Here is a 26,699-nt window from a genome sequence, read left to right as displayed (position 1 = left end):
TAGAAATAGAAGTGCCATGATGCAGACTGCAAGGAATGAAGATTATCCACATAGTCATTTTGCAGCTCAGTAAAAGAAGAAATGATGGAAGATAGAAGATGGCCCTGCCAAATTCCAACTTGGCCAACCAGCCTACTGACACTGATGCACACCTGATTGAGCACCATACCCTGCTTTGCACTTTTAACATCTTGGGGGTGGCCTGATTTTAGCAGAGGCAGCTTGGTGCCCAAATCTTTATACAGAGGACAAGCTCCAACCAGCCCAACACTTACCTAGTGGACAAGTCTGCTAGCCAAGAAATCTCTTTGAGAGAGACAATGCTTTCCTATAGGGAAAGAGAACATTCTCAGACTCAGGGCTTTAATAGAACTACTCCATTTTGACGCTGCAAGGTCTGTGTTGCATGGCATCATCTGATTGTCAGTAAAATTTTTCTATTCAGTGATTAATCTTTGTCTTCATTATACTTTTTCAGCTTTATTTTGATATGACTGACAAAAACTATACATATTTAAGATGTCCAACATGATGTTTTCTTTAATAGTGGTAAAATAGGGGCACCTGGGTGGCTCAGTTGGTTAAATGTCTGACTTCGACTCAGGTCATGATCTCCCAGTTTGTGGGTCCGAGCCCTGCGTCGGGCTCTGTGCTGACAGCTCAGAGCTTGGAGTCGGCTTAGGATTCTGTGTTTCCCTCTCTCTCTGACCCTCCCCTGCTTGCGCTCTGTGTCTCTCTGTCTCTCAAAAATAAATAAATGTTTTAAAAAATTTTTTTAAAAATAGTGGTAAAATATATTGAGCACCTTGTATGTGTTTTCATTCTTTCTTCTTGTTCTTTCTTCTTTCCTTCCTTTCAATGCTATTCATCAAAATCACTAGGTGCTAGGTGCTATGGAATAAAATGATCAACTCAGCCAAGTTCCTTGTCTGCCAGTATCAGGAAGAGTACTCCACAAGTAAACGAATGAACAAGATAATTATAAAGCATGGCAACGTATACTAAAAAGGTGACATGGGGCGCCTGGGTGGCTCAGTCGGTTGAGCGTCCGACTTCAGCTCAGGTCACGATCTCACGGTCTGTGAGTTCGAGCCCTGCGTCGGGCTCTGAGCTGACGGCTCGGAGCCCGGAGCTGGCTTCCGATTCTGTGTCTCCCTCTCTCTCTGCCCCTCCCCCATTCATGCTCTGTCTCTCTCTGTCTCAAAATAAATAAACATTAAAAAAAAAATTAAAAAAAAAAAAGATGACATATGATGTGGATCACCCTGGAGGACTGCCCAATTTAGATTACATGGCAAGAAAGGGCCTTTCTGAGGAAATGACTTTTAGTAGAGATGTATGGCTGAAAAAGAGTACCAGGTCTTCTTAGATCCCAGTTTTTTTGTGAGCATGAACATGTACAAAAGCCCTGATGTAAGAAAGACTTTGGTATGTTCTGGGAACATTAAAAAAAAAAAAAAAAAAAGAGCAAAAAGGCAAGTGTGACTGAAACACAGTGAACAAGGGAGTGTATGAGATAAACTTGGAGATGTCAGCATGGAGAGACTGTCCAGGGCCATATAGACCATGGTTGTAAGATCAGGATTTATTCCAAAAATGATACAAAGCAAATGAACATATTGAAAAAGGTAGTGCCATGGTTTAATTTATAGGTTCAATTATTTAGACTGTGGCATGGCAATTGAGTTGTAAAGGAGTAAGAATGGAACCTTGTACACCAATCGTGAGGCCACTGCTATCCCAAAGGTGATAGGTAATAGTGGCTTACACTTGGACATCAGCTAAGGAAGCTCATCCCACTTAAGCATTACACCAAATATTCAAAGAAGAGCTATGTCTTCCCCATCTCAGAGATGAGTTAACAAAGGCTACTAGCGATTGCTGCCTAAAATTACTCAGCTTCTAAGTGATAGAGTCGAGACTCAAACTCAGATCAGTATGGCTCGAAAATGAATTTCCTTTCCTGTAGACTTTGGACTTGTGCCTCTTTAGCAGTTCTTGCAAAAGAACCTTAAAATAGCCTTCAAAGATCCTGAATACTTAGTGATGCTTGCTATGAAAGAGCAGTGTTCTAAGTGTTTTCTATGCATTGGCAAATTAAAATTTTTTGTAATGTTCATTTATTTTTGAGACAGAGAGAGACAGAGCATGAACAGGAGAGGGTCAGAGAGGGAGACACAGAATCTGAAACAGGCTCCAGGCTCTGAGCTGTCAGCACAGAGCCCGGGACACGGGGCTCAAACTTACGGAGTGTGAGATCATGACCTGAGCCAAAGTCAGATGGTTAACCAACTGAGCCACCCAGGCACCCCTATGCATTGGCAAATTTAATTTCCACAAGAATTCTGTGAAGTTCATGCTATTCTTTTCCTCTTTTTACAGATGAGTAAGTAATTTGAGTCTTAAAGATGTTAAACTAGTACATGTCAAAGGCAAAACTTCAAACCAGGCAGGTTAGCTCTGTTGTCATGCATTTAACCACTAAGCAATTTAAGAATAATCCTTCTCTGCTGGCCAGGGTTTCTACACTCAAGTGGTATACTTTAAACATACCCGGGAAAATAGCCACCATTAACCTCCTTCCAAACTCCAATTAGGATAAGGATTTACACAAAACCTAGAAAAGCTTTTTGTGGCAATTTCATGAAAATGCTAAAGATTAGACAAGCAGGGCTTCCCACACACCTCAGATGAGAATATGGGAGTATGTCGGAAAGAAAGTGAACAAAAGATTTGTCTTTTAACCATTCTGAGGTCTCAGAATCAACATTTCTACCAGGCCTGCTTTTTCTAATATAAATGTAGGAGACAGATTGAAATGCCAAACTAAACTGTTCAGTGTTTTAGAAAATGTGGTTTCTCATAGGCAGCCTCAATTCAAGACACATTTGTCTGATATCTTCTGCAAATTTTCAACAAGTTGGGTTTGTGGATTCTTAAAATTAATCACAGAAAAATCTCATATTCCAACAGAATGGGAGTGACCTAAAAAGGGCTGCCTTCATTCTCTGCTAGGGCTCTAACAGCATCCTCACAAAGCTCAAAAATCGACTTGAATAGCTAGAACTTTACTCTGAGTTTTCCCTAGTTACCTTCACTGTGACCTTAACCACTTGCTTTAGAATTACTCTGCTATTTCCATTTACCCCTTAATTGCCCCAGGTCTCATCACTTAGATATGTAAAATTTAGCTAATTTAGGCTTTGCAGGGACTCAACCTTGAATAGCTTGCTCCAAAGCTTGAAGATCTTCGTATACCATAGAAAAGAGAAACAAAATAGACATTTTAGGTTTTTTTCCCATCTAATTTCTTTAACTAATGCTAATAATAGCTAGTTAATAATAGTTAGTTAACTAACTAATAATACTGATGGACAATATTTGAGACTTTGCATGTGTAATCTTATTTAATCTCATAACAAAGGAGGATTGTATTGTCATTTCTTATTTTTCTTACGAATGTTAAGGCCATGTAATCAGAACCCGAGGTATCTGATTCTACACATTGGTTTGTTACCTTGTACTTATACTCCTAAGTATACTATAGTACAGAGTATAAATGTATACATTCTGAAGTATTACATAATATAGGATATAGATTAAAATAAGGACAACATACAGTATATATTCCTAAACATATTGTAATATGCTTACAATGCCAGTCCAAATCCCTTTCCATTTCCCCAGTCAGATTGACAACGTGCCCTGCAATGTGGATCGGGCCAATAGGGCCTAAACAACTTAGTCTCAGGTTTTCAATCTGATATGCAAATTCATAATCACACTGGGAGCTTTTGAAAAGTGCTGATTATGCCCTTTCCTGGCCTGGAAGATTCTGATTTAATTGTTCTGATCTAAGGCCTGGGCGTCGGTTTTTTCAAGTTCCTCTGGTGGTTATAAACATCTGGGGGTACAATATAACCGCTCTGAGCAATAACACTACCTGCACAGACTAAATGGTCTCCCCAAAATTCATACATTACAGCTCTAATCTGCAATAGGACTGTGTTTGGAGATAGAAACTTAATTTAAGGAGATATTTAAGGTTAAAAGAGGTCAAAAGATCCTATCCTGATCTGATAGGATTGGTGAATTTTTAAGAAGAGAAAGGGACACCAGCAGCGGGTGCGAGGAAAAACCATGTGAGGACACAGCAAGAAGATGGCCACTGCAAGCCAAAGAGAAAGGCCTCACCAAACTCAACCCTGGCACCTTGGTCTTAGACTTGGACTTCCCAGCTTCCAGAATGGTGAGAAAATATATTTGTTAAGCTTCCCAGTCTAGGGGATTGTTTTACAGCAGTGGGCGCAGACTATCACAAGTGAGTGCTGTGGGCTGGTAAAGAGGCCAGCACCTGCATGTGAATAGAAAGGTGCTGGGGCCCTGAGCTGGTGGCACCCAACCCCCTTGCCCTTATGGAAGCCAGCCTAGGAATGGAGTGAATAGAGTGGGAAATAACTTCAAAGACTGGAAAGGACCTGAGCCTCACAGTTTATCATCTGTATACTGTTCCGTGACAGGAAAGAGCAGTATTTAGAAAAGACAAGGAATCGAACTCTTAAGATTGAGGCTTCCAGTCTTCTTTCTTTCTCCACCGCAGGGTTAAAGATAGACCATGCTCTCTTCCCTCTCTATCATCCCCTAGTGTATGCTATTGAGTCCTTACATCTCTCCAGTTACTATGATGCCAAACTACTCTTTACCTTTGTGTTTGTTTACTTTAAGGTATAACCAATGTGTGTGTAGGAGGGTGGGAGGGGGAGAGTAAAGGAGGGTTATAACTGGTCCTGTACCAGGAACAATTTTGAACATTTGAAGATAAAGCATAGTCTATTTTTGCACAGCAAAGTTTTCTAATCAAGATTATTTATAATCTTGGGCTTTTCCAGTGTCTTGACTAAAGAATGAATTGCAACTTTTTAAAAAACATAGGTGGATCAAATAAAATGTGAAGTTGACTGCAATACAAGAAAATTAATCAAGGTCTGAGAAACAATGATGATTCACTTTTCACAACAAAATCTAAAGCTGAATATCTTCCCAATGTCATGACAGTGTTTAAAACACGTGGTCTAAAGTAACAATGTAAGCTCTAAAATCTGTTGCACTGAATTGAAAATCTGCTAAGAACAAGGCTTCTGCCTGGGACCTTTAGCTTTCTTCTCTGGTGAAACGGAAATAATAAAGCTTACCTCCTATGATTTCTGGAGAAGTGAGTGTGTTAACATTCTAGAATCTTCTCACATAGTGCTAGAAAAGGGGCTTCATAAGGCTTATTTGACTTTCTTACTTCCTTTCCTAATTCTTACTTCAATACATTGGGTCACTAAAAAGTTACAATCACTCTGATTCTCAGTTTCCATACATTGTAAACTGTGTTGCATGGTGACAGATTGTAGCTGTATGTGTGGTGAGCATAGCATCGCATATACAGTTGTTGAATGTTGTACACCTAAAACTAATATAACATCATGTGCCAATTATACTCAAATTAAAAAAAAATAGGAGAAAAACATTTGCATAGGATTATGACAGGATATGTGTTAATTCCTCCATAAAATGGTTAACATATCAAGTCCTATGATAACATTTGTTTATACTAAGTTAAAGTATGTAGGGATTTGGGCATTAATCCCCAACTGGGATCTTTTCTCATACAAACATCTCCCTTTTGTAAATAGCTGTGAAGCTGAAGAAATGAAAACTGACAGAGAAAGTGTTAGCCCACTCATTTTAATTTAGTTTAAGCATCCATCACTAACCAACAGGTCACATGACTATCTATGTTTTCTCCCTGAATCTTTTCTGCCATGTAGTGAATGTGTCACAAACTACAAAGGTTTAGTGCTACAAATTGGGAGTGATCACATTACTTCTTTGAATGGCAAAGTTGCTGTCTCTCAGTTATACCAGAGGAAATCATAACAGACTTTGCCTGTTAGGGTTGATACATCCATACATGTTACAACAGTAAAGTACAGGATGGATACACACTTCTGTACATACATTTGGTACCCTTCGCATTTCTCTTCTCTTTGAATTACTCAAGTGTTCTCCCAACAGCCTTAATGAAACTAGACATAAACCGAATTACATTCTTTTAAAACTGGAACAATCACACATCAACTTGCATTAAGTCCCTTCCCCGAGATCTAACTGGTGCATAGAGAACTGTGAAAGCACATTTTGACCTCCATTTGCTACTCTCATTTGTTTATTCTGGAATCAATTTGATTTGATCTCATTATAATATCCTTAAATGTACTAAATCTTGCATTAGTAAAAAGACACAGGAAGCTTTTACACTAACCTGTTGTCCTATTCTCCATCCAGGGCTGTCAGTTTGTGGTCTACTAGTCTGTGAATGACCTGCCTGCTGCATTTATTTAGATGAAGCCTTTAAATCTGTTTTCAATAAAGAAATAAATGGACCTCCTCACTTTCCTCCAAATGAGCAGTATATGAAGGACATCTTCAATCACTGTTGGCCGTGGGATTATAGGTGTCTAGTCCTATAATGAGTTATAATGATAGCAGTGACCCAGGTAAGAAGGCAAGAAGCTCCAGATTACCAGGCTGCCAGTTGGTAATTACTTCCTGGAGTATACATCCAGGTCCTAAAAGATTGACCACTATACCAGGTATGTATCAATGACCACAAAAACTTTGCTGGTTCTCAATAAAAATGAAAAAAAAAAAAAAATCTCACACTAGTGAATTGTTGGCAATCACCAATAATTTAAACAACAACAAGAATATTTAAGTAAATTGTGGTTCGTGTAGTTAAAAGATATTCTGAAGTTATTAAAAATATAAATGCTTCTAAAGAATATTTAACATGAAAAGCTTATGATGATAAATTGGTAAAGTCATGACTTCCCCATTCATTATCACCATTCCCAGTTTCTATCTTCTATTAATGAATGTGTTACTTTTTCTATATGATCTTTATTAAGATGTAAATCCCATACCAGAAAGTTGCTCATTCCAAGTGTATATTTCACCCCTCTCTTGCATTTTTTTGTTCCTGGGGGGGGGGGGGGTGGAGTATATAATTCAGTGGTTTTTGTATATTCACAAAGTTATGGAATGATCGCCAATATCTAATTTAAATTACAACATTTTTTTTTAATTTTTTTTTTTAACGTTTATTTACTTTTGAGACAGAGAGAGACAGAGCATGAACGGGGGAGGGTCAGAGAGAGGGAGACACAGAATCTGAAACAGGCTCCAGGCTCTGAGCTGTCAGCACAGAGCCCGACGCAGGGCTCGAACTCACGGACCATGAGATCATGACCTGAGCCGAAGTCAGACGCCCAACCGACCAAGCCACCCAGGCGCCCCTAAATTACAACATTTCATCACTTCAAAAAACATTTTTTAATGTTTATTTTTGAGACAGAGTGTGAGTAGGGGAAAGGCAAAGAGAGAGAAAGAAAGAGAGAGAGAGAGAGAGAGAGAGAATCCAAAGCTGGCTTCAGGCTATGAACTGTCAGCACAGAGCCTGATGGGGGCTGGAACTCACGAACCATGAGAACATGACCTGAGCTGAAGATCAGACACTTAACTGACTGAGCCACCCAGGCACGCTCATTCTATCACTTCAGAAAGAAATCCTATATCCATTAGCAATCACCGCTCACTGGCTCTTGTCCAGGGGTTAGACATCAGTAATCTACTTTTCATTTCAATGGATTTGCCAGATTGGGACATGCCACGTAAAAGGAGTAATAGAATACATAGCCATCTGTGTTTACCCTCTTTCACTGCCCATGATGTATTCATGATTCACACATGTTGAACTATGTATCAGTATGTCATTCCTTTTTAGGGGCAAATGACTTTCTATTGTGTGATGTACCATATTTTGCTTATTTATTCATTAGTTGATATACACTTGGGCTGCTTCCACTGTAGGGCTATTATGAATAGTTACTATGAGCATTTATGTGCAAGTTTTTGTGTTCATGTATGTTCAATTCTGTTAGGTATATACCTATGAGTAGAATTTCTAGATCATATAGTAACTATGTCTAACATTTTGAGGAACTATAAAATTACTTTATAAAAGCTATACTATTTCAGTCCAATCATGTCATTGAAAAAAACAAAACAAAAAAAAAAACTCTTACACAAAATGACCTTAGACTACTTAATTTTGGCATTTTATAACTATGGGGGCTACAGATATTTTTTTTTGCCTTTTTTTTTAAATTTTTTTTTTAATGTTTATTTATTTTTGAGACAGAGAGAGACACAGCATGAACGGGGGAGGGGCAGAGAGAGAGGGAAACACAGAATCGGAAGCAGGCTCCAGGCTCTGAGCCATCAGCCCAGAGCCCAACGCGGGGCTCGAACTCACGGACCGCGAGATCGTGACCTGAGCCGAAGTCGGACGCTTAACCGACTGAGCCACCCAGGCGCCCCTTTTTTTGCCTTTTTAAAAAACAAAGTTCTGAGCTACAGTATTACCGTCTTATTACAGCAAGATTTAGGCCTTGCAATTCTTCATTCAAAAAGATTATTTCTATTTATTGCTACTATGAATTTAAGCAAAACTGGGGACCAGAGAGAGAATTAAAACGTTACAGGGAATTTAGGACACAGAGAAAATAGAGTAGGAAAGGTAGATAAGTAAAATATCCAGTAAGCAATCAACATTAACTTTGCATTTTTATGTCAAGGAGAAAAAAATGACATTGAGATAAACAACTTTGAGATCAGTGAATGGAAATCAGTAAACTCCCACATTAGGAGGTTAAAAATAGGCTTTGGGATAAAAATGATATTTTTCCCTTTACAGACATTCTTCGTGCAAATAGAGGTAGGTAGAAATTGAAAACAAATTTCACTAAATGCCAGTGCTTCTAACAGCCCAGCGTGTGAAAACCCAGCTGCTCTTTTCTGCTTCATACATTAGCAGGAATAATGGCAAAGACGATGACTTCCTTATTTGCTGACAGTTGTGTTGATGATGCAGGAGGCAAAATAGCATTTCTCTTCTGGGCAATGTTAATTATGGAGTGCTGACAGGAGTTCAAAAATAAATCCCAATCCTTCCAGTCAATGCCCCACATCAATATAATATGAAAAACGTGTAACCCACTGACAAGCATGAGGGAAAGGTACATTCTGCCTGCTGACACTTCTTTTTCAATAAATAAAAAGATTCACAGTAGATTTAAAAACTATTAAGAATAATAGGTTATGTAAGAATAGCAATTTAGAGATCTATTATCTACCTATTTTTATATTTATATTGCTCATTTGGTTCTTTGAAGCGGAAAGAAAATGTACCATTATGCTCTCTTTTTCAGATGATAATCCCGAGGGTCTGAGAAATTAAGTCACATAGGAAATAACTGGAAGAATGAGGATTTTATTCCAGGCTTCTGTCTCTTCATCCAATACTAAAACTTTTCTGTCTTCCAGGCCAAATTTTTGAGCACAGTCCAGCAATTTTAAAGTTATTTATATGGATAATGAGTCAGATTATTTTTTTTTAAGTTGGGCCATATGATGAATTGTGTGTAACTACACCACATAGTTATTTAGGTCAGCACATTTCCTGTTAGAAATATACTAATGAGGGGTGCCTGGGTGGCTCAGTCGGTTGAGTGTCCGACTTCAGCTCAGGTCATGATCTCATGGTTCATGGGTTCAAGCCCCGCGCCTGGCTCTGTGCTGACAGCTCAGAGCCTGGAGCCTGCTTCGGACTCCGTGTCTCCCTTTCTCTCTGACACTCCCCTGCTCTCACTCTGTCTCTCTCAAAAATACATAACATTAAAAAAATAAAAGAAATATATTAATTATGCCAATGTACAGTATTTAGAACACTTGAATTTTATTGCCAAGGTACTTGTTGTCAAAAATACAAGGGGGATTTAATAAATTTTTATTAACCTCTACTATAGTTTTTTTTTCTTAATTTTTTTAATCTTTATTTATTTTTGAGAGAGAGACAGTATGTGAGCAGGGGAGGAGCAGAGAGAGAGGGAGACAAAGAATCCGAAGCAGGCTCCAGGCTCTGAGCTGTCAGCACAGAGCCTGACGCGGGGCTCGAACTCACAAACGGTGAGATCACTAACTGTGAGATCATGACCCAAGCCAAGGTCGGACGCTCAACCGACTAAGCCACCCAGGCGCCCCCTCTACTATAGTTTTTAAAGCAGCACTTTAAGTATTATGATCCTCATTTCTTTTTTTATTCTTTTTTTGAGGCAAGAAACTAATAGTTATGAAGGTTAAGGCAACTTACCCCTTACCCCATGTCAAATAACCAGCAAGATAAATGTTTATATACTGAATGTAACTTTTTATGACCTCAAAGCCCTACTCTTTGATAACGCTAGCCTGAGAAAATGTAGTTCTGTTTTACAAAAGTGCTTTTCCTTTGAGCCTGTAATTTCACATCTAGAACTGTATTCTAAGAAGAGAATGAAGGGCATATACTATGATTTTGCTAAAATGATATTTATATCAATGTTGTTTACAGTTGCCAACAACTAGAAGTATCCTAATAAAGGCTCAATTAAATTGTGTTCTATCCACATCATGAGACAGTATGCAATCGCTGAGAATGTTGAAATAGAAAGTTACTTATTAGAAAAACAGTATTACAATGTATACTCTTCCTGGTAAACTCTGCTTAACTTGTAAAATTCAACTAGGTATTACATCTTTGGTGGAGTGTCTTCACCATTTCTCATTCCAAATAAAACTAGGTTGCCTCTTCTGTGTTCCAGTAAGTCTACACATATGGATATGATAGTATGCTTAGTTACTTGGGGATCTGCCTCCCCTTATAGGCTATGATTTCCTCAAAGTCAGAGAATGAACTTTAGCCACTTTGATTACCACAATCATAGCTAATTCACCGGTTCATAATTAATATGAGGTGTTCAATAAACATCCACTAAAAGAATAAGTGAATAATTCTTTACCACTGTGTTCAACCTATTTCATATTAAGGATCACATAGAAAATAAGACTTCTTTGACTTACTAGGGAGAACCGTCATGCTTGTTCACAATGGGAGGAGAAAGATCTTGAGGTTTAGTTGCCCTTGACCTTACCTTACTATCTGAAAGCAGAAAGGAATTTATGACCTCAGCACATGTGTAACCCACTCACTGTATGCCATGGTCTTATGATGTACTAATTTCAATGGTCTGGCAATAAACTGAAACAATGTGGGGGTTTTAATGTGATATCTAGACATTTCTATAGGATACATTAAAAGTCTTTATCAAATATATCTCTCAAAGTTATCTTTAATTTTCTGTAGATTTTATTTTGTGTAAATACCTATTTTAAGAATAGAGTCCATTAGCATGTTTAAAAAAAAAAAAAGCCACTAGATCTAAAAGGTTTAAAATTCACTGAAAGGTGCTACCCTGTTTTGAGTATATAACTCTGACTACAAATCATCTTAATTTTAAATGTGTGCTTCATTTGTTAAGTCAAGATTTCTGTTTTTGTTTCCACTTTGAGACTGGGGTGATCTGACTTTAACAAAGCCCACTAAAATGTAGTTAATGAGAGTATTTGTTCATTATTCTTTTCTTGAGACATTATAGTACAGCAGAAATGCTTCCAACAAGACTACAGAAATTCCCCTGGGAATGAGAAAAGAAGGTTGCTGTTTGGAGTTCACTGAGGATGAAGATCTGTTTCACCCTGGGCATCTCTATAGTCAGTATTTTCACATTACCTAAAGAAAGTCAGAGAGAGGGTCATCGGGAAGAAAGTCAAATGGATAAGGGCCAGGAAAAGGGGAAAAAAAAAAAAAAAAGAACACCGGAGCAAATTTACAAAAATCAAAATCAAAAGACTGCCTTCAACTACTCCTCAAGAAATCTTCGCACCTTCTTGACGTTCAGTTGGATATATGCGTGCTTCAACATCAAGGTGTAGCTGTGTTTACAACCACTACATGTTCATAGCCTGAAGGAGTTTCTATTTATTTGTCATAGTACTGTTGGCCAGAACCGTCACACCCTATGGCTTAATATTCTGCCTATAGCCTTAGACTGGAAATGTTGACAAGGGAAAATATCAGATTATTATCTTACTTTGCTCATTCCATACTCTGATGAGTTGGGATTACATGCAGAGCTATGAAATTAGGGATTTATCTCATCCCTTCCTATTGAACATGCTTTTTTTTTCCTTCTTTTTGTTTCTTCTGTGCAGGGGAAGAAGTTATACAGACACAACAATGGATGATCTCCAGAGATGAGTATACTTTTCAAATCATAACCATCCCCCCCCCCCACATATCTACCTGTCTATATATACATACTTCTATAAATCTGGAAGTATGTATAATCACAGCATTTTAAAAAAATTATCTTGGAAATATTGGACCTTCCCATTGAAAACCAAATGGTTTGGATGTGGTAAATAAGAAAAGACGATCACCTTTTCCATCTCATTATATTCACACATAAAGAATTTGTAGTGTGATAATCTTTCCCTTCACTTCTGTTTTAATAAATATACATAACTAAAAGCAATACCTTCATATTCCAAGAAAATTCAAATGATTCAATAATTAATTTTCATAGCAAAAGAGTCTTCCTTACTTTCCTTATTCAAATAATAAATATTCATGGAGTGACAACTTTGCTCTAACTAGTATCTATGTATGGGGTATATACAGCAATTAGCAAAACAGGACACAGCTCTGACTTCAAGAACCTCATATTTGAAGTAAAGATGTTTTCAGTATTAAATTACTGACAATTTCTCTGATCTCAAGACAGTTTATATTTATAAATTTTATAAATGTATAAAGTTGAACTGAGGAATACTGGAAAGAATGAACTTAGATATTGAGACATACACAAATAATATTCAATGTCACAAATAACCCTGTAACCACATAAATGACACAGATACAAGTTCTAAATATTATTAACTCTAGTTCAAAATCTCCTAAACCTACCCACACCCAGCACAGAAATCACAAACTCTGTATTTGGGCTCATCATTCCCTCAACGGAACCCTACCTCTTAGGAATTCCCCTATCCTCATCCATCCTCATTCAAATCCCAGGGGATAAGCCTATCAATTCCATCGTCAACAACATATCCTCTTTAAGTAACTCATAGCCAAATTAAATCTCACATTCTAATGAACCATAAAGTACCATAATGGTAAGTTATAAGGTCTAGCCATAGGTGAATACTACATAAATATTTCAAATTGTCCACTAGAAACGAGTGACAGAAAACATACAGCAGGAAAAGCATGTATGTACACTATGATGCTACTTGAAATACACATACAGATAGTTCTATCAAGTTTTTATTGCACATTATTTAATGCTGGGGACACTCTGGTATCAGACTAAAGTACTTGAATAAAAGTCCCACCATTTAATGGCTAGGTCATAGCCAAAGATTAATTTTCCTGACCTGCATACCCAGTACGCTGGCTTCTCAGAGAGACATTTGCCACTCCCCCTCCTATTAAAGAGTGAGATCATTTGGAAATCAAACCCCAGAAGATATGGAAACTGTTTACAAATGAGTACTTCAGACAGACATTCTGCTAAAATGATTAGAGCTGAAGTTCAAGAATTTCCAACCCTATACAACTATAAACACAAAGGTTGGGGTATGGAGTGTGATCACAATATGGGATAGGATGGTGAACTCTCCATTATAAACGTTAAGGTAGTAGATCAGGGTGGGAAGCTACAATTCTGCTACATCGTGAAACTGCAACCATAAAGTTTGGACCTGCGCTCCAAACTGTCCTAGAGGAAGGGCTGATATTTCTCCAACCATGCAGCTTTGAGCCCCACAACTGAAGCCTGGGATGCCTCCCCAGTCTGATGTCTGGTGCTCCAGTTCTCTGTGCAACTGCCATTGAGAAGATTGCTCACCTGCACCTGTTCTCTGTAAGTTTTCCCCTCAGTGACAGTCTGTTCCCGGCGTCTGTGTGTGCTTTCTGCTCATTCACTTGTGATTACCCGGTATTAGATGATTTTGGACAAGTTAATTCTCTGTGAATCTCAGTATCCTCTTCATCAAATATGGATAATGATAGTAAACACTTCATTTGGTTTCTGTGAGGATTAAATGAGATAATCTATGTCAAGTGTTTATCACTGTACCCGCACGTGGTGAACATCCCAAAATGCTAACTATTATTAAAATTTAGGATTTAATTCCAGGGGATTTTTAGCACAAATAAGGAGATCATATAACATCTTAGAATGAACTAAAAAATAAACTTGAGGGCTTTCATTAAGAGACACAGAGAGCTCTTGTTCTATAATCAGTGACTCTGTTGCCAATATGATAGGGATTATTTGATGACTGAGTTAAGTTTGGGTTTCAGGTCAGAGAAATTTATCATGAAGAAGAGACAAAGCAGACTTCAGCTTAGTCTCTAGATGCCTTTCAAAAAGGAAGAAAGAGAGGTGGTGTGAAGGAGAGATAGCCCAGTGCCTATATTTCTTCCTACACAATTACTCATTTATTTATTCATTAATCTATTCATTATCTCCTCATTCAAAAGTTATCCCTTACAAGACACTGTACTAAGCACCATGGAGAAATAAAAAGACAAATCAGGCCAACATTGAGAACTGGCTTGGCCAAAACTTACGCCTTGCACTGCCAGTCTCCCAAAGGAGGATCTGGTCTCCTGAAAAGCATGTGGAAATCAGCTCCAGTAAAATGCTTAAGCAATCAATTCTGGTAAGATGCCAAGGTAGTAGATTCAGCAACGGTCAAGTAGGTCAAAGAGCTGGAACTCTAAGGCTTACCCAGCAGCACACTGATCCTGTTGGAGAAGAGGCTTATGTTCTCACAACTATGGCTGTACAATTGGCAGCACGGGACTCGGAGCTAAGACAGTTGATGGATACCAGCTCTTAATCATGCCAGGGGAAGGGCTACTCTTTCCTAATTTGTTTCTTAAAAGCCTCCTGGAGTCTAGCGCTTACATTTGCTAGAACCTCTTGTGCTGCCCCCAAAATACAGTGGGAAATTGGAGGGCAAAGACACTCACCACTGTGAATGTCTCCAATGTTCTTTTATCAATCCCAGTGTGTGAGCTTCTGGTGTTTTTTCCTGGTTTGATCAACATACTTGTTGTTCTTAAGAAGCTCATTATGTGAAAGAGAATGAGACTCTGAAGTGTATTAAATGAATACAATTAATAGAATGAGATGCTATGGAAAAAAATAAAGTACGTGCCATGTCCAGAGGAAATCATCCATTTCCTTACATGATACATTCAACTCTCTTGGAAGTGTTGGCTAGAAGCCAATCCTAAGGCCCTGACCATTTCCCTCACCAAAAGAAGAGGAATGGCTCTATTGTATAAGATCAGTTCACCTGTACCATCTATTCTTGAAAGGTAAGAGGCAGGTTCTAGTCCTATATGCAATTAACTGGTTCTGTGCCCATACCTCTGACCATGTGCCCCAGGGTCCAGTTTTAGGGGCATGACAGTAAGTCTGATTTGACCTTATACACAACACTATTTCTCAGTACAACTTTCCTGACAATGACATTGATATTTGAAAGCCTGAGGAAGTCAAAACTTCCTTGTCCATTTTTAATAGGTTCTGAACTTGAAAGAGACATTTAATTCAATGTCTCTTTTAAATTTCATTTTTTAAAATTCAGAACTGAATTTGAATCCCAATTGATACCGGGAAGATTGAATTCCATCGTGAAATGTCAGTTGCACTCATTTCTCCATGGCCAAATCTATCTCATTGGGTTGTGTGAACATTAACTGAGATGATGCAAAGTAAGTATTCATAAGTCTGCTTGTGTGATAGGAATAAGGAGAAGACATAAAAAGAAGTCCAAAGATCCTTGAGAGACTGATTAATGGAAGGGGGTTGATAATAGAAACTTTTAGCATTTTTCTCAGTTATTTAAAAACAGGAAATATGATTAAAAGTCGAGCAAATGATTAAAAATATTTTTTGAAAACTTCTCTAAAACTTTGACACCACTATTCAGAACCAAGTGTTTGAGTATTCCAGCAATACCAGAGGAAGTAATAAATCACGGTGGAAGTAAAACCTCAGTCAATGCCACTCCCCTCCAGAGGACATTGCTCTCCATGTGTCATTTAAAATGCAATTCCCTTTGAATGGGCACTGGTTCTATTACCAGACATGACTGCTTTTACTACTAGCAGTGGTTTAATGATTTTATGTCATCACAATAATAGAAACATGACATTCAACTGTGACTATAGCTTGTATGAGTCTATTTTTGGAAAGCTGATTTTTTAGAGGACATGGAAATGTGCAGTTTTGGTTCCTGTTTATTTCCCAAAAGGCTTAGCCAGTAACTTTCGCACATCATCCCCTCTGTGTACCTTTCATGATTTTCTGAAATGAGTGTGGTCATTTGAAGTCTCAAACAATGATTGTTCCACATACAGAAAGCCTCCTTTAAAGAAAATTGGGTCTGAATCCAATATTTCCATCCTGTGAAACATCCCTCATGGAGGATTTCCATGCCTGAGTCTCACTCTCGATCGGAAGAAGCACACAAACAACAACAACAAAATAACAAAAATGCCACATTCAACTTCCTCTAATCTCAGAACAAGTGATTCTCACTTGCTTAAGGCCAACTCTTCCATCTTGGGTTCTTGATCCCAACCCCTCCTGTCCCTTCTAGGACTTTGATCCATCAGTGTTCTACCTTTGTTCCTATTTTTTCACATTTCCCCCCTCTACTGGGTTTCTCCTTTCAGTCTGTTAACATGCCAAAATCCTTACCAGCATCACACACACACACACACACACACACACACACACACACACACACCCTCTGTTTATCTCTAGTCACTGACCTATTTTCCTCCACGACCAAACTATTTAAAATAGTTCACATTTGCAGTCTCCAAGTTTAAATCTGTTTTTTTTCTCTTGCTTCTATAAATAAGTATATGATTTTGCCTTGCCTCCTTGTTTCAAACAATATGCTGCAAGCATTTTCTTATCTGTCTTCTCTCCTCTTCAACCCATGCCTGCAGTCTTCCGTTCTCACCGATCCCCCCCAGACTTCTCAGAGAAACTTCATCAATGACCTTGTAAGAGTTAAGTCCAATGGTTAATATCAGTAATTTGAACATTTTGCTTAGGTATATAACAGATAATACTTCCTTTTTTATTTAAAAACTCTCTTCTCCTTTGGTTTTATGCTGCTGCTGCTGCCTCTTTATTCCCACCAAATTGCCATACATCAGATGCATTGTTTTCTCCAAGTACTACGCCATACACTTTTACATTCTTAAAACAACCCCGGAAGGTAGAGAATATTGTATTATTATACACATTTAAAAATTAAGCAAGTGCAACCTTAACAGGTTGAAGAACTTCACCCGAGTTACACAGTAAATAAAAGATATGGAGTAAGAACAGTTTTATCTGATACCAATATACATTTTTGAAACTTGTAACATAATACATAAAACAAAGGATAACGAATACACCAAATAATTATAAGCAACAAATCTCACCAATCCACAGACTTAAATGATATTAATTATTTTGCTTTATTGGATTATTTTCCCCCCAGGATTGATATACTGTTAGAAAGAATAGAAGACCACTTTGCAATCATCCCCAATTTTACTCTTTCCTCACAGAGAAAATGATTCTCTAGTTCGTCTACCCCTCATGTCCACATTTTTATCCTATTATATTGACACAGTCTTCTTTATTCCTCCCCTTTTTCCTTTTGTCTAGATGCTACATATCCTTTTCCTTTTCTGTTAGTGTTCACTCATAAAATCTAAACATACATACACTCATAAAATCTTAAACATTTACCAATAATCAGTATGTCTTATCTTCTCTCAAATTGAATAGGGTTCATACTAAATTTCTTTCTATAACATACCACATTGTCTTGTTTGTGCCTTGAAAAATACCTTTTTTTAAATGACCAAGAAATTAGATGTGTCATCCATCATCCATCATCCATGTTACTTTTACAGTCCAAGTTTGCTTCCATTTGCCTATATGTTTATCAAAATAGTTCCTCAATATCCTATCTTTATTTTGGAAAGAATGGGTTCAATTTGCTCTTAATCATTTTTTTTTTTTCAGTGAGAGTATGAATGTTTAGCTCTCACAGTATGCTTTAGGGAGCATTTAAAATAATTTTTTAATCCACTCCTGAATTATACTTTGGTTGAGTGTAGAATTCTATCTTAACATTTGCTTTTCATCCACCATTTAAAGTTATCATTCTACTATGTTTCTTGTCCCCATATAACTGGAACAACTTCTGTAACCCTAATTTTCAGTCCTTTGATTGTAATAGATATTTCATCTTTGATTGCTTCCAAGATTTTTTGTTTGTGTGAGTTCTGAAGTTTCATTGCAATATATCTAGGTGTATATTTGTTTTAAATCATCCTGTCAAGGACATGGTATACTCAGTCATTCTGAAGACTGGTATCCTTTTTCAGTCTGGGAAAATACTGAGCCATCATGTCTTTCATTTCTCTCTATTCTCCTCTTCTGGAAATTCTCTTGTGTATTTTCTATAGTATGCTATCTTTGTACCTCTGCTGCATGTCTGGCTAATTTATTCAGGTCTATTTCCAAGTTACTAATGCTTATCTACACTTACCTACATCTTTCCCGATGTGTTTGCTCAAATCTCCACATCAAACAACTCAAATTCTCCACAGCTCAAGATTGAGGTCCTTCTCTGGGTCTGATGTCTGTGCTTATTTTTTTTTTCTTTCATCTATTTAAATGTTTACACCTGTATTTTCAGGTCTCCTCAAGATAGTTCCATTATCTCTAGTTCTAACTTGTGAATTCTGTGTGTTGCATTTTCTGAGTTTTTTTTTTTTTTTTTACTATGAGCTTATTATGACTTTAATATTTGACTCTTAAGTCATCTTCCTGGGGGTTATGAACTGCATTCTCTCCTCATCTCTGAAGAGATAATTAAGGTTAAATAAGGTCATAAGGTTGGGGCCCCAATCCAATGGGACCGGTGCCCTGACAGGAAGAGATACCAGGAATATGTGCACAGTGGAAACCTCATGTGAAGTGGCCATCTGTAAGCCAAAAAGAGAGGTCTCATCAGAAACCAAACCTACCAATGACATGATTGGATTGCCAGGCTCTAGAACTGAGAGAAAATAAATGTCTGTTGTTTAGGCCACCGAGGCTGTGGTCTTTTGTTATGGCAGCCTGAGCAGACTGATGCAGGGGTATTTCAGGAGCCCCAGTTTGCAGCAACCCCCACTGAGTGCCAGTTCATATTCCTTTCTTTGTTGTGTCATTAGCTTCAGTGTGTTTATACTAGGAATTTTGTTATTTTCTCTACTTGCCATTCTTATACTATATAAGCAAGAGACATGTGGAACTCACAGGTTTGCTTAGAGCTATTTCATATTGCCAGTTTCCCCAAAATGACTCATTTTAACTTAATGGCTAGTGTTCAGAGTTTTCCTAGTCCTACTTTCAAGGACACAGCAGAATAACTCTCTGTCTCAAACCTTTTAGCAGGTAATATACGTCCAATCTCCTTGTGTATGGAGCCTGTGGCCTGAGCTACTCTCTGAGGGTACTAAGTGTCAGACCCAGCATTTAGGGGCTGTCTCCCAGTTCTGGTAACTCTGTAAGAATAGGGACCTCTGATTATCGCTATTGCCTTGAATTATTCTTCCCTCTGGAATCTAAAGAGCCTTCTTTCTTCTTTACCCTGGGTAATATTTCAAAACTACTTCCTTCATAATTTAGCCAATTGGGAGTGGAAATTGAATTCTCCTGCATCACCTTCATTTCACATATTGACCAGAGACCCTTATGCTCTCATTATGCCATCTCGATTGTCCCCATCATACCTCTGACTACTTATTATAGAATGGAAATGTTATTTTCTCTTTCTCTGCTTGACAATTAAATATTAGTATTTTCAGAGGATCAGTCATCTCTTCTGACGATCTGGTTGAAAAAACCAGTCTACTGTCATTGTTACAAGTAACTCATTTTTTAAAATTCTGATTTAGTATCTCGACTCCTATGCTCAGTGGAGAGGCAAATTCCATCCATTAACCCTCCATAGTATTTCCATTACACATCAGCTACCTTCAACCCTACTTCTTGCTAGACAGAGCAGCCTCTCAGGACTTTTAACTTGTACTGTAATTAATTAACATCCATGCCTCTAATCATTTTTGTTTTCATTTAGTTTTCTCTTGGCTGCTGGATGTATTTTTTCTCTACTAAAAAAATAACTAATACACCATATTTTATACCATGCATCTTTCCAATAGATTTATTTTGCCTATAAGATAACGTCTAAACTCTTCAGCTTGCAAAAGTGCATCTTGATCATTGAGTCTTGACTACTGGTCTAGATTTACTATTAACAAGGCTCCATAACACCACTTTGAACTCCAGCTTAATTAAGGCATTTGTAATGTCACATTGCCCTAACGTCGTTCAAGTTATTTCTTTCCCTGAAATGATTTCTCCTTGCCCACTCTTATCCCCTTCAACTCTACATTACTTTCTAAAATCTTTCAGTCTTTTCTAGGGAAAATTGACAATATCCTCCTTTGTATCTCTGCCATAAATAGTCATTCTTCGTACTTATAATCTTAATTCCATTGTTATAATAATATGCGTGCCTCCTACTCTGAGACTGTGAGATCTTTTAAGACAGAGTTTCTCAACCTCAACGATAGTGATATATTAGGCCAGATAATTGTTTGTTGTGTGGCCTGTCTTGTGCATTGCAGTATATCGAACAGCTTCCATAACCTGTAACCACTAGATATTAATCCAACCCACACCTCATCAGACAGGCCAACCAAAACTGTTTCCCAATATTGTCAAATGTCCCCAGAGGGTGGAGGGATGTAATCATCCCTGACTCAGACCCAACACTTTAAGATAGGGACCATATTTCAAAAGTCCTGTGTCCAAGACCACCACCCACATTCTGGAAATATTAGTTGACTAAATGAGTGTATAAGGAGAGATACGAGTATACGAGTGATATGAGTCTATGAGTGTATACATAGAGAGATCAAGTCTCTGTATAGAGATAGAGACACAGGGATTGAGATCTTCTCATTCTTTGGTATGTTAGTATAGGTTATACATTAACTAAAAGACATAAAATATTTAACTTTTGAATAATACTTTTGAGTAGTTCAGAGAACTAAAGTTTAAATAATATTAAAAGGATATGAGATTGACTATATGCATGTCATAGTGAAGGACTGAATGCCAACTAAGATACACATTCAAGTAAGAACAATTAGCAATTTTGTGAACTGGCTGCCAGTTCAAATTTATTTTGCCAAGGCTAATGTTTAGTTAAGTCAATTTCTGCCAATTATAAGAGCCTTCATTGAATGAGCTTATGTTTGAATTTCAACAACTCTGTATTTAACCTGAAGGAAATATCATCTCCTGGGCAATTGTCAAAACAAGTGACTGTTGACAATGAGTCCTGGAAATAAAAGCTAAATAAAAGACCAATCATATTTCTTAACTGTTCTTTTAGGCTTCAACAAATATTTAGAGAATACTTAGAATGTGCTAAATATTTGAAGGAAATAAAAAAAAATTTTCAACATCTTTTTACTCATACTAAAAGAAATAATTCCTGTGTTGCAAATAACCTAAAGAAGTGGAAACAAAAGGTTAAGAATGTTCAAGTAAAATAGCCATTCCTCTCTTTTGGAAAAATCAAGGAAAGAGTCATATAAAAGACATCATGAAATTTCAGCCTTAGGGGAAAAGGTTTATTAATATCAGACTTATTTATAATATTCTCTTCAAAAACTAGAAACATCTTAACATTGAATATCAGCTACAAGTACTTTGATTTGAAAATTTTAGTTGTAAAAACCACAGTAGTATGTGTGTCTAAAAACACAGCAAAACTATGTGTTCTATATTTAAATGATAACTTTAGGAAATAGAATTTTGCATTCAGTTTGAGTTATGGGAGACTGATGTGTAAAATGAATTACATAAGGATCAAAGTCTGGAATAAAATAGACCACAATGTTAACTATTATTTCTGGATTGCAGGACTGGCAGGGTTGGGATGACCATATTTTTAGACACCTCAGTATTTTTAATTTATCATCAATAGCTATTTATTATTTTATATATGTATAACTGATAAGCTAAACAAAGGTTTTGTTCTGTGACTCTATTCAGATCTGAGAATATAGAATGGCTTTCCTTTTCAAAATTTATCAAGCATTCATATCATTCTGACAGAAGTTTCAGATACCAGAGAAGAAAACACAATTTTGTACAATTTTATCTCTATACTTTCCTAAATGGTTGTAGATCATGACTTAGTAAGCAAGTAAAATTAATAATAAATTGTTTCCATGTTGAAGTTGTTATAGTCTTCCTCCCTCCTTTAAAATTTACTTTTGAAAAACATTTTTAATGTTTATTTTTGAGAGACAGAGCATGAGCGAGGTAGGGGTGGAGAGAGAGGGAGACACAGAATCCAAAGCAGACGCCAGGCTCTGAAGCGTCAGCACAGTGCCCGATGCAGGGCTCAAACTCACAAACCGCAAGATCATGACCTGAAGTTGGATGCTTAAACAACTGAGCCACCCAGGCGCCCCTAAAGTTGACTTCTTAAAAAGAACTTACTTCTCTATGTACCAACCAATATATATGCAAAATTGATTACAAACTAAGTAGATTTGTATTCAAAGTGGTTGAAAGGACACCAAATATCAAAAAACTTAAATTCCTCCTCTTCCAAGAAGACTAGTATTACTGGAGTCTATACTGATATCATCCTTATTTAGATGATTCATATCATCTCTCTCTTATATGGCAGTTAAATGTATAAATATTCTGCCTCCAAGTGGAGTGTTTTAAGTATTCAGGCGGAATCATTTATTCTTTTGATTCAATCCCCTTAGGCTGAATGCATTTTGAGGTACTATCTAAATTCAAATATTAACAAATGTGCAAATAGCCAGTGCCTGGTAAACAGTAGGTATTTACTAAATATTTGAAACAATGTATTTACAGAGAAAGAAAATTGGTTACAGAAATAACAAAACAATAAAAGGCAATAAAATAAACTTTGTGGTCTCAGCACAATTTGGAGTTATAACTACAGCAACATATTATAGACTTGATTTTATTTCTTTCTCCATGATTTAGACTTTCCCAAAAAATTTTCCCAAGGCTTTCATTGAAAATACATTTTTTTTAATTAGCTGGACTCCAGCCTTTCCAAACACACATCATGTCTAACATGCCCCTGACTCGAAACCAATATAATTGCTATTCTCTACAGCAACGATATTCCCCTGATTATTGCGTAGCCTGTCCTTACATTTACTCAGTTCCCTGCTCAAAGGTCAAAGGTTGCTGTCTATTAGTTTCTTGGAACCTTGAGCAACAATCTCCCTGAACCCACCTATAAAACAGATGGGTGACCTTGCAGGTTTGCTCAAAGAATGAATTAGGACAGTGGTTTCATGTAAAGCCCCTAACACTGATTCTCATTTGCTCTGCCATTATCATGCAAGAAATGTTACCCTTCACTGCCAAAGAAGATACTTCCAGTGAGGAAGGCAATGATTGCCTGAGAATATGAGAATGAAAGGGAGATTCACACTCACAAGTGCTTTCTTTATTTTTCCATTTGCTTTTTAGCTTTTGCACCATTTACATTATTTCTAAGATTAGATTTGGAGGCTAGGTGAAGACTTGAACTAGAAATAATAACCTCACAGCTGAATTTCTTCTTTATCCTTCAAAGATCTGCACCTGTTAGCTGGGCTTATTGATGTGTTGACTATATGCTATTTGCGGTTCCTGGAACACCCTCACATACTCTCCCCCTCAAAGGCCTTTGCACCTGCTGCTCCCTTTTCTTGTGGTGTTCTTCTCAGAAATACACATGGCTTGCTCATTCTTACCCTGGTGGTCTCTCATCCAAGGTCACCTTAATAAGGAGCCATCTCCTATGTCTCCCAACCCAGTGCTTTCTCTATCTCCCTTTCCCTTCTTTTTACACTTATCATTACAATCAGCTGAAATATTCCACAGGTTTTTAATTTTATTTTTGAGAGACATAGAAAGAGCAGGAGTGGGGCAGGTTCAGAGAGAGAATGAGACAGAATCCAAAGCAGACTGCAGGCTCTGAGCTGTAAGCACAGATAGAGCCCGACACGGGGCTTGAACTCATGAACTGAGATCATGACCTGAGCCAGAGGTGGATGCTTAACTGACTGAGCCACCCAGGTGCCCTGAAATAGTCCACATTTTTTAGCCTACATTTCACCCATGCACGCAGTACACAATAAGCTTCAAAAGGATAGAGACTTTGTTCATTGCTGTAACACCAGCTCCTAGAACAGTGCTGGAAACCTAAGAGTGGTTTAATGACAATTTGTTGAATGAATGAATGAATGAATGAATGAAATGCTAGTTATGTACATAAAACTGGAAACAAAACCACATGTGACATAAACAAACACCATCACTACTCCCAGAAGAATTTCCAGTATGGTCAAAGGTAAGATATTGAATGAGTTTACAAGCACGGATTCAAATACTCTAAATGACAGTCTGGTATCTCCAACTCAGTTTGTCGTCTCCCAGATATCCAGGGCTTGGCGTTGCCAGATGAAATGAAGGTGGGGGTGGAAGAATTAGTAGAAGAATTGAATGAAGGTACAGGTAAAAGGAAGGTAGAATTGCTTAAAAGTTTTTGACTATCTCAGCTATGGTGGGGGAAAAACAAAAACCAAAACTCCCTCCCCCAGCACAGGATGTAAGGGAATACAGATCAACTCATTTATATGTAGGATGACAGGATATATAAATTAATGAGCAGAGAGCCTGTCAGTAAAGAAATAGAAGAGTTACAAACCCGTATTTTTCATGTATTAGCTGGGTGACATCAGCAAGGTATTTAAACTCATATATCAATGGATTCATTGGTAAAATGAAGATAAAATTAGAATTTACCTCATCATGTATCTGAAATAACAAAATGAGAAAATTTAGGTAATATATTTAGAACGGTTCTTTAGCAGATGTGAGCTATTAGTGCTATTATTTCGTAAATTATTATTTTTTAGATACCATCTGCTTAAAAAACAGATTTTAAGAGGGGCACCTGGGTGGCTCAGTCCATTAAGCAAACGGCTCTTGATTTCAGCTCAGGTTGTGATCTTGGTTCATGAGACTGAGCCCCACATGGCATAGAACGTGGTCCTGGCTCTATTTCTCTGGCTTCCCTATAGGTAGAAGTGGCTATTTAATTAAATTCTACTCAGTGGATTAGAGGTTGAATTTTCTAGATGTAACTTCTGGGAAACTACTTTGAAAAATGGGAATTAACTCCACGTAAATATGACTTTCACCTGTCAGCATACTCCTACCTTCTTCCTGGAACATGGGCTTCTCAGATGGAGCCTCACCGTCCACTAACCATGGACTAACCTCAAATATGGAAGCTCAGAACTGAGAATATCAGAGTAGAAAAGGAGAAAGAGCGTGCCTTTCGGATGATATCAAGGAACTGTCACATCAGCCTGAATTCCTACCCACTGATTGCTCTATAAGGGGAATTTGGCTAACTTTTGTTTAATCACTTCATGAATCTCTGCTTCTCCTGACCAAACAATGTCTTTAACTGAGAGAGGTGAGATAATTATCCTAAATAATAAAGAGTCAAAACCAATCTATTACATGTACAAATAACTAAGATGTTAACTTTCCAACAGCCATTGAAAAGAAATGCAGTGAAAATGAAATTGGGAAAGATTACAAAATTCTCAACAATTAATAAAAAAAAATCAAAGCTCAAGCTGATACACTGCTAAATTTATTACAGTCATCAGAATCCAAAAGAATCATTCAATGGGACTTTATATAGAGGGAGCACATGATATCCTGATTTGTATACTTTATACTTTTTTGAAGATATAAATTAATCTTCATGAGTTTATTTCTTATAGTGACTTTGAAAAAAAATGTTAAATTTTATAGGACTGTGAAAACATTGTTTTCTGAATGTATTGTTTTCTGGATGTCTGACCCGATTTAGAAGGAGAAATAAAAGAATATGAAAGAAAGGACAGTTTGCCTGAATCTTATACCTTTCCCAAATAAATCAATCGAGGCTTCCTGCACATAGAATTAAATATCAATAATTTTGACATTAACATTGTTGTGAAGTCCCTGAAACACTACCATGACTTTAGTAAATAAAAGGTGACCATGTGTGCTCTAATTTGGTAGTGAAGTGACAACTGTGGCCATTCAGTTATACAAAATAAAGTGCTTGCTCAGAAAGAGGACTACCCATGTGTACCCCAATGTGAAGCCAAAGAGATTCTGCAGGTAAGACCAAGACATTTATTAGCCATCAGTTTGGAGTTTACTCAAATGCTTTAACAAATATTTAAATGAAAGTCAAAGAGATTAGCACCCCAAAGCAGGGAGAAGATTTTGGCCTATTTAATTTTGAGAGCATAAACTACTGTTTGCTAATCTTGATCACCACAAATAATTTTGATTAGGCTTATGTATGCCAACTTCATTACCTACTATTGTCAACTCAGAGAAGTACTGGGGTATCAATGCCCAGGTATGCAATACTAAAATGAGAAACAAGGAAATTTCAACTGTGCATTCAAATGATGCTCTGCTAGTTAAGAATGG

At 37.3% G+C, this 26,699-nt stretch overlaps 1 protein-coding gene across 3 annotated transcripts in view; it reads right to left on the bottom strand.

The window, feature by feature from the left end:
• LRRC4C (leucine rich repeat containing 4C) overlaps positions 1-26,699 on the bottom strand; it is a 1,194,683-nt gene that overhangs the window by 928,239 nt on the left and 239,745 nt on the right. For 2 of the 3 annotated variants that reach the window (XM_060606420.3, XM_060606418.3), the window contains exon 2: positions 13,896-14,078. The exons of the other annotated variant lie outside the window; for it this stretch is intronic. The gene's annotated coding sequence lies outside the window, so the exon portion shown is untranslated. The remainder of the gene's footprint in view (positions 1-13,895; positions 14,079-26,699) is intronic. 3 annotated transcript variants of the gene reach the window in all.

This window comes from Panthera onca, chromosome D1 (genome assembly GCF_046562875.1).
Source record: "Panthera onca isolate mPanOnc1 chromosome D1, mPanOnc1 haplotype 2, whole genome shotgun sequence".
Lineage (NCBI taxonomy): Eukaryota > Metazoa > Chordata > Mammalia > Carnivora > Felidae > Panthera > Panthera onca.
The sequence above is the reverse complement of the archived record's forward strand: the minus strand, read 5'-3'. Positions and strand labels throughout refer to the sequence as shown.